The sequence below is a fragment of the Myotis lucifugus genome, unplaced genomic scaffold (genome assembly GCF_000147115.1).
Source record: "Myotis lucifugus unplaced genomic scaffold, Myoluc2.0 scaffold_1581, whole genome shotgun sequence".
Classification (NCBI taxonomy): Eukaryota; Metazoa; Chordata; class Mammalia; order Chiroptera; family Vespertilionidae; genus Myotis; species Myotis lucifugus.
Window position 1 is genome coordinate 1 of NW_005872629.1, and position 9405 is coordinate 9405.

At 48.9% G+C, this 9405-nt stretch overlaps 1 pseudogene; it reads right to left on the reverse strand.

Moving 5' to 3' along the window:
• Positions 1-1155: 1155 nt before the first annotated feature.
• On the reverse strand, positions 1156-4163 carry LOC111824457 (annotated as a pseudogene).
• Positions 4164-9405: the final 5242 nt, after the last annotated feature.

Here is a 9405-nt window from a genome sequence, read left to right on the forward strand (position 1 = left end):
CGGACGCGAGAGGCCAAAATGACCGCCACGAGGACGGACCCGGAAGTCCCGCCCTGACCCCTGGCGCTGCCCAGCAACGCCCCTCTCCCGAGCGCTCATTGGCTGCGGCCGCCGTCACTCGGCGCGTTGCCCCCTGGGGAATGTAGTTTTCTGCGGCCGGTGGTGGACGCTAGTGTCCCAGTCACTGACCTTGGGCAGCAGTGGATCGGCCGCTGCCCTGGCCTATTGCCCGGTTTGTCGGGGTGCCTTCTGCGTGCGCCTCGCTCCTGCGTTTGATCCCAGGTCCTGGTTCAAATGACAGTTTTAGGTTTGGGGGGATGCGGGGTGGGGATGGGGTGGGGGGTCTGCATGATTGTGGGGCGTGTGGTTTGCAACTGATGACTTGTCTGCAACTGATTAGGTTTTTTAAGGCATTTTTATCTGACTTTGTGAAGCTAAGAATGGTTTTTGAGGCGCATTATTTTTAAAAATTATATATTTCTTTATTGATTTCAGAGAGGAAGGGAGAGGGAGGGAGAGAGAGAAACATCAATGATGAGAGAGAATCATGGATCGGCTGCCTCCTGCACGCTCCCTACTGGGGATGGAGCCTGAAACCCAGGCATGTGCCCCTGGCCGGAATCGAACCCAGGACCCTTCAGTCTGCAGGCTGACACTCTATCCACTGAGCCAAACTGGACAGGGCAAGGCTTATTATTATTATTATTATTTAATCTTTTTAAATATATTTTATTGATTTTTTACAGAGAGGAAGGGAGAGGGATAGAGAGTTAGAAACATCGATGAGAGAGAAACATCAATCAGTTACCTCTTGCACACCTACTGGGGATGTGCCCGCAACCAAGGTACATGCCCTTGGCCGGAATCAAACCCAGGACCTTTCAGTCCACAGGCTGACGCTCTATCCACTGAGCCAAACTGGTTAGGGCTATTTTAATCTTTTTAAAAAATTTGTATGGATCTTAGAGAGGAATGGAGAGGGAGAATCATGGATCAGCTGCCTCCTGCACACCCCGCACTGGGGATTGAGCCCACAACCCTGGCACGTGCCCTTGATCAGAGTCAAACCCCGGGACCCTTCAGTCCGAAGGCCGCAGCTCTATCCACTGAGCCACAACGGCTGGGGCTATGATTATTTTAAATATGTAGCTTCAGGACATTTTATTATAAAAAGCTGGTTCTCGTATACGTAACTAATGAAAACTGAAAATTCATCACTTTTTAGCTTGACCTTCCAGTAAAGCTTTAGCTTCATTGATTTTTGGCTGCTATATAAGGAGATCCGCCCGTCTGGGTGATTTAAAAGCATAAGTGGTCGATGCACATTTCTTCTTTGTCCTTTATTGGGGGTAGGGCTCTGTAATAGCCAAGGCTTTTGGCAGCTTTTGGGAGATTAAAAAAAAACCACAAAACTTGTTTGACCTCCGGCTCCATATGCTTCCTGGCTTGCAAAGCATAAACATCTCTCCCATCACTGATGTTCCTCTCTCTCTCTCCGTCTCCCTTCCTTTCTGAAATCAATAAAAAAAATCTATGTAAAAAGAAAAGAAGGTTAGGGCTCAGGGACAGGTTCAGGGGGGTGTGCCCTGGTTGCAAGGCTCCTGGGGTCCCTTAGGGTGTAGGCCAGTGATGGCGAACCTTTTGAGCTCGGCGTGTCAGCATTTTGAAAAACCCTAACTTAACTCTGGTGCCGCGTCACATATAGAAATGTTTTGATATTTGCAGCCATAGTAAAACAAAGACTTGTATATTTTTGATATTTATTTTATATATTTAAATGCCATTTAACAAAGAAAAATCAACCAGAAAAATGAGTTCGCGTGTTACCTCTGACACGCGTGTCATAGGTTCGCCATCACTGGTGTAGGAGGTGCGTGCCTGTGGAGGCAGCAGGGGCGAGGCAGGCTCAGGTGTGCTCTGGGGAGGAGAGAGCACACTGGGCCCTTTGTCTTGTGGCTTTTCTCTCTCTCTCTCTCTCTCTCTCTCTCTCTCTCTCTCTCTCTCTCGCTTGCAGGCAGGAATCTTAGGGGAGGTCGCAGGAGACGGTCTCAGCAAAATATTCCCCAGTTTCCTAGGTGGGCTCCTTCAGCGCGGGGTCTCCACTGAGTGGCCAGTGTGAGGTAGGGGTCCCTACTCCCTGCAACGGGCCCTGACCCAATCGGCCACTTGGTTTTGCTGCTTTTCTGGGCCCAGAGCTGAAGTACCACGGAGGCCTCGGCGTTGTCTCCAGGGAGGGGACCTTCTGCATCTGCTGTAAGTTGCTCTGCCAGTTTGTTCAGCTCCCAGCCTGTTTCCCTATTCCACTGGCCCCTGCGTACTGGCCTGTCTCACTCCTCGCTGGCACGTGCTAACCATCTTCTGCCCAATTCAAATGCGTGTGAGTAAGAAGCCTTTTTTGGATTTTGTAACCCTGTGGCCAGTTTGGGCCAGGACGTGAAAGATAAGGTGGAGCCCGGCCAGCGTGGCTCAGTGGTTGAGCGTTGACCTGTGAACCAGGAGGTCACGGTTTGATTCCCCGTCAGGGTGTGGGATGTGCAGGAGGCAGCCAATCAATGATTCTCTCTCATCGTTGATGTTTCTATATCTCTCTCCCTCTCTCTTCCTCTCTGAAAGCAATAAAAATAGGTATTTTTATTTATTTATTTTAAAATATATTTTATTGATTTTTTACAGAGAGGAAGGGAGAAGGGATAGAGAGCCAGAAACATCGATGAGAGAGAAACATTGATTAGCCGCCTCCCGCACACTTCCCACTGGGCATGTGCCCGCAACCAAGATACACGCCCTTGGTCAAAATCGAACCTGGGACCCTTGAGTCCGGCAGGCCGACGCTCCATCCACTGAACCAAACCAGTCAGGGCAAAAAATATGTATTTTTTTAAAAAAGAAAAGCCCTATCTGGTTTGGCTCACTGGATAGAGCATCGACCTGTGGACTGAAGGGTCCCGGGTTCAATTCCGGTCAAGGGCACATGCCTGGGTTGCGGGCTCGATCCCCAGTGGGGGGCGTGCAGGAGGCAGCTGATCAATGATTCTCTCACATCAGTGATGTTTCAATATCTCTCTATCTCCCTCGCCCTGAAATCAATAAAAATATATTTAAAAATAAATAAAAAGTAAAGAAAGATGAGGTGGAATTTAGGCCGCCCTTATGTAGAAGCACAGAGTTATCTCTGCCTCTGGTTCCCACAGATAACGACTCTCCTGCCTGTATTCTCAGTGAAGGTGTCCAATCCATAGAACAACACTGCTCATCCACCTAGTATTTCCTACTCAGTATTCTAATATACAGCCCTGGCCAGGTTGGCTCAGTGGATAGAGTGTCCGCCTGTGGACTGAAAGGTCCCGGGTTCGATTCAGGTCAAGGGCACATGCCCGGGGTTTCGGGCTCGATCCCCAGTAGGGGGCGTGCAGGAGTCAGATGATCCATGATTCTCTCTCATCATTGCTGTTTCTCTCTCTCTCTCTTTCCCTTCCTCTCTGACATCAATAAAAGTATATTTAATTAATAAATGATGGAATTCTTATATTTAAACATAATTCTTATGTTTAAAAAAAAATGAAAGACAAGCTCTGCATAGGGGTGGGCCCACCTCGCCTAAAGGTGGGGCTAGCCCAGTGGTTCTCAACCTCGGCTGCACATTAGAATCACCTGGGAATCTTTTTAAAATCCTGATTTCTGGGCCTCATCCTCCGGAAATTCTGTTTCTTTGTTACTAATGTTGTGGCCTCACCCCGTCACAAAGAAACAGAATTTCCGGAGGCGGCTGATCGATGTTTCTAACTATCCATCTCACTTTCTCTCTGTAAAAAAAATCAATAAAATATATTTTAAAAATAAATAAAGGCACACCCTATCCGCTAAAAAAAAAAAAAAATGTGTTACTGACCTGCGGTGTGCGGCCGCTCTGTGGGGCTACCTCTGATGGCTCCTGGTTGGCGATGGCTGCTCGGCCTGTAATAACGTCTCTCCTATACGCCTGTGGCTGCTTGTGTCCTCATCTACTCCCAGGGTCCCCGCAGGGAACTGTGGACCCCACACGGTGGCTCCCCGTCTCCCAGCCTCGGCCCTCAGGCCCTGCGCTGCCTGGAGCCCCCGTGTCCCCACCGTCCAGGCACGTGCTGGGCGAAGGCGAAGGCTCGGTCATGGCCCCGTGTCCCCATGTGGACTGTGCAGTTTCAGGGCAGCTCCGGGTGCCACAGGGGCTGCCCAGGCGGAGAGGCCGTCACCCGTGGGATCCAGAGCAGCCGTGGTGGCTCCTCCGGGACCTCGCAGAGCAGGAGCCGCTTCCAGAGCACGAGGAACGCCCGCTGCTCGCTGCACACAGCTGGACCCTGGGCCCCGGGCCCCGGAAGCTTGGGCAGAAGCTGCCCAGCACAGGAGGCCGAGCGCGGGAGGGAGGGGCAGGGCCTAGTTAATTCTTTTTTAAATTTTATTTTTTTAATATATTTTATTGATTTTTTTACAGAGAGGAAGGGAGAGGGATAGAAAGATAGAGAGATTGATCAGCTGCCTCCTGCACAACCCCTATTGGGGATGCGCCCGCAAGCAACTAAGGTACATGCCCTTGACCAGAATCGAAACCTGGGACCCTTTGAGTACGCAGGCCGACGCTCTATCCACTGAGCCGAACGGGTTAAGCTGAAAACAATTTTTTAAAAAATTAAATTAAAAATAAAATTTAGCCCTAACCGGTTTGGCTCAGTGGATAGAGCGTCGGCATGCGGACTCAAGGGTCCCAGGTTCGATTCCGGTCAAGGGCATGTACCTTGGCTGCAGGCACATCCCCAGTGGGGGGCGTGCAGGAGGCAGCTGATTGATGTTTCTTGCTCTCTATCCCTCTCCCTTCCTCTCTGTAAAGAATCAATAAAATATATTTAAAAAAAATAATAATAATAAAATAAAATAAGATAAAAAATAATAATAATAAAATAAAGTAAGATAAAATAAAATAAAATAAAATAAAATTTAAAGCCCTAACCGGTTTCGATCAGTGGATAGAGCATCGGCCTGCGGACAGAAGGGTCCCAGGTTTGATTCCGGTCAAGGGCATATACCTTGGTTGCAGGCACATCCCCAGTAGGGAGTGTGCAGGAGGCAGCTGATCGATGTTTCTCTCTCATCAATGTTTCTAACTCTCTATCCCTCTCTCTTCCTCTCTGTAAAAAAATCAATAAAATATTTAAAAAAATAAAAAATATATAAAAATTGTTTTCAGAGGGGAAGGAAGAGGGAAAGATAGAAACAGCTATGATTAGAATCATTGATCCACTGCCTCCCGCATGGCCCCTGCTGGGGGATCCAGCCCGCAAACCAGGCATGTGCCTGGCCGGGGTGGCTCAGGGCTGGACAGTGACCTATGAACCGGGAGGTCATGGTGTGATTCCCAGTCAACAGCATTGTTTTCATTTATTTATTTACTAAAGGCCCGATGCATGAAATTCGTGCACTGGGGGTGGGGGGTGGGGTGGGGGGAAGTACCCCAGCCTGGCCTGTGCCCTCTCACAGTGCGGGAGCCCTGTGATCAGTAACCCCAAAGAGGTAGGCTGGAGCCATGGGACGGCTCCGTGCCGTGCCCGTGTCAAACCCCCACCCATCAGTGTGCACCTCGCCACACACACAGACCAGCTCACCCATATGCGCCCGCTGCACACACAGCCTCCTGGTGATCGCTCGTTACAGCATGAGGGCGTCATGACCATATAGGCTTTTATTATATAGGACGTTGTCTTTATCTACTTTGGTAAAATGTCTCCTCAGAATCATTTGCCTACTTTTGGGGTTTTTTTTATTATTTTTTAAAAACATTTAATCACCTTTACTTATTTATTATTTTTTGTTTGTTTGTTTGTTTTGTTAATCCTCACCCGAGGATATTTTTCCATTGATCTTTTAGAGAGGATGGGAAAGAGAGGGGGAGAGACAGAGAGAAACATCGATGTGAGAGAAACATCAATTGGCTGCCTCCAGCAGGAGCCCTGACAAGGGCCGGGGAGGAGCCTACAACCAAGGTACATGCCCTTGACCAGAATCAAACCCGGGACCCTTTGGTCCGCCGGCCGATGCTCTATCCACTGAGCAAAACTGGCCAGGGCTGACTACTATTTAAATGAATTTATTATTTTAACCAATAGGAAGTCAGTGCAGCAACAAAGTTATGTGTTGGAATTTTATTCATCCTTCGGTGACATAACTTCGTTTCATTGCATACGGCACAATTATTTTTTTTTAATACTGGGAGGAAAATTGTTTTTTCCTCAAATTTTTGGCATTTAAATATATAAAATAAATATCAAAAATATAAGTTTTTCTTTTACTATGGTTGCAAATATCAAAAAATTTCTACATGTGACACGGCACCAGAGTTAAGTTAGGGTTTTTGAAAATGCTGACACGCTGAGCTCAAAAGGTTCACCATCACTGGACTAGGGAGTACTTCCTCCATAGAAACTCCTATGGCGGTTTTTTTTTTTTTTAACCGTTTGAGTCCCAAGCATGCGATCGCGCTGCTTGGTATTTCTCGACATAAAATAAAACAAGCACTATGATGCTGTTTGGGTCTTTTCGTACTCATTTAGAGAAAGCGCGGTTGCGCTGTTTGGGATTCTTCGACAGTGTTTTTTCAATACCCCCTGGGACTCAAACGAATCGTATGTTTTCTCGACATAAAATCTCAGCAGCGCAATCGCGCTGCTTGGGACTCAAACGGTTAAATAAATATTTTATTGATTTTTTTACAGAGAGGAAGGGAGATAGTTAGAAACATCAATGAGGGAGAAACATCGATCAGCTGCCTCCTGCACACCCCCGACTGGGGATGTGCCTGCAACCAAGGTACATGCCCTTGACTGGAATCGAACCCAGGACCCTTCAGTCCGCAAGCCGACGCTCTATCCACCAAGCCAAACCGGCCAGGGCTATGGCATTTTTTTAAAAAAATATTTTTGTTGGTTTCAGAGAAGAAAGGAGAGGGAGAGAGAGAAACATCAATGATAAGAGAGAATCATCGATTGGCTGCCTCCTGCACTCCCCCTACTGGGGATTGAGCCTGCAACCTGGGCCTGCGCCCTTGGCTGAAATCAAACCTGGGACCCTTCAGTCCGCAGGCCAACCTATCCACTGAGCCATACCATCGAGGGCAGGGGTTTCATCCCTTGACAGGGTCTCAATTGCCACTGGACCCCACAGGGTTTGCCAATCCTATGACAGACTTGGGCCTGGTCACCCAGGACCTAAGCCAACCGGCTACAGGAGAGGCAGTCTTCACCAGCACCTTGCTTTGTGCCGTGATTGCCTCAGGCCTGCAAGTGGCTGCTGCCTGCTTCTCAGTGTGGGAGCCCCCCCCCCCCCGACTCTCGGCCCCTCCCACAGCTGGGACCAGAACCCCACGGCACCCTTGTCCGCCCATGCTGTTGCCACAGACCCCAACCAGACCCCGAGGGAGTAGCTGTCACATCCAACTGGAATGGTTGGGTCAGGTCTCCAACCTGCCAGGCAGCTGGAAAGGCCTCCTCCACTTCGGGAATCCGGTCCCATGTCGCCTCCTACTGGACAACTGGTACAATGGCCGCCACAACTGCACCAGGTGGGGAATGAACACTCGCCAATACCCCAGAAGACCAACATAGGCCTGTAACTGTTTCCCTCTCGTAGGTCAGGGTCAGCCCTTATCAGTGACTGCTTCGGGCGTCACCTTGGTCTTACCCAACCAGACGACCGGCTTTGGTGGAGAGGCCCTAGATACCTGTAGCATAGGGGGATGGGAGTACCAGGTGTTAGCCGGTCTACAGGGGAAGGAAGAGGCCATTATCATAGTGGAAGATGACAAGGAGGAGGTGAAGGAGAATGTGAGGAGGAGGAGGAGGAAGAGGAGGAGGAGGAAGCAGAGGAAGAAGCCTGGGGGGCCCGCGGCTCCAACCTACCTCTTTGGAGGAACCCATCGAGGAGCCCCGGGGTACCGGGTCTAGCGCGATTTCGTGCGCCGGGTCACTAGTATTATAATAAAAAACAATACAAGAGCCCTGATCGGTTTGGCTCAGTGGATAGAGCGTCGGCCTGCGGACTGAAGCGTCCCAGGTTCGATTCCGGTCAAGGGCGTGTACCTTGGTTGCGGGCACATCCCCAGTGGGGGGTGTGCAGGAGGCAGCTGGTCGGTGTTTCTCTCTCATCAATGTTTCTAGCTCTGTATCCCTCTCCCTTCCTCTCTGTAAAAAAATCAATAAAATATTTTAAAGAAAATACAAGAAGAAACGGTTTCACTCGCAACTGTAAGCCTGTTTTCACCCCACCTGTAGGTGACAGATATGTCACAGCGCACCAAACAGCACACATTAGATAAATGCACTTTGTTGAATGTGAATAACACATATACACTTTAAAACTTTAAAAACTGGCTCCAAATGAAGGCCTAGATATCTGTCTTTTCTTAGAAATGTAGGTTGGCAAGCCTACATGGACTCTACCATCTCTCTCCTCAGTGGCAGCAAGTACTAGCAAGCAGTGAAGACTGTTGCCATCTGAGTCAACAGGAATGCTGACTGGTTACAAAGGACACATCTGCGACTGACTAAAGGAAGAGCATCTTTCTAGCTTTGCTTTCTTGCTTTTAGAGCAACAACCTTGAGGTGAAAACCCCAGATTCCAGGGGAATCCACAAAACCATTAGATTATTTTCCTGGCCAATAACCTCAGCTACAGGAAATAGTAGTGGAGGCCCTGAGACTGTGTGTAACCACAGGTCCCAGAAGCCAGTGTCTGCAAGACTTATGGATGAACATTCAGAAAAAGCACCCTTTATTTAACTTACTGCAATGCCTTTTTCTTTTCTTTATTAATCCTCACCTGAGGCTATTTTTCCATTGGTTTTTAGGGAGAGTGGAAGAGAAGGAAAGACAGAAATATCAATGTGAGAGAAACACATCAATTGGTTGTCTCCTGCATGAGTCCTGACCAGGGCCTGGGCTGGGGAAGAGCCTGCAACTGAGGTATGTGCCCTAGAGCAGAATGGATCCTGGGCCCCTTTGGTCCGCTGGCCAATGCTCTGTCCACGGAGCCAAGCTGGCTAAGGCTACTGCAGTTTTCCACTCACTAATAATACAGTGTTTCTGTTCCAGTTGTGCTTCCACCTAATCCTCAGAGTCCTACAAGAAAAAAAGCACCAGCCTATGAAATTTTCTACATCACTGCCTCAAGGTTGCTGGGCACTATTTAATATGTACTGTGAACAAAGCAACCTATATACTGTATATAAAAGCCTTCCCTCAGTTCGACCAGGACACCTAGGGTTTGGTCACTCATGATGAGGTGCACTGACCACCAGGGGGCGGTGTGCAACGAAGGAAGGCCCCAGCTGGCAACCAGCAGCCAGGGAAGGCAGGCCCCAGCCATGGCCTAGGGACCCTACCC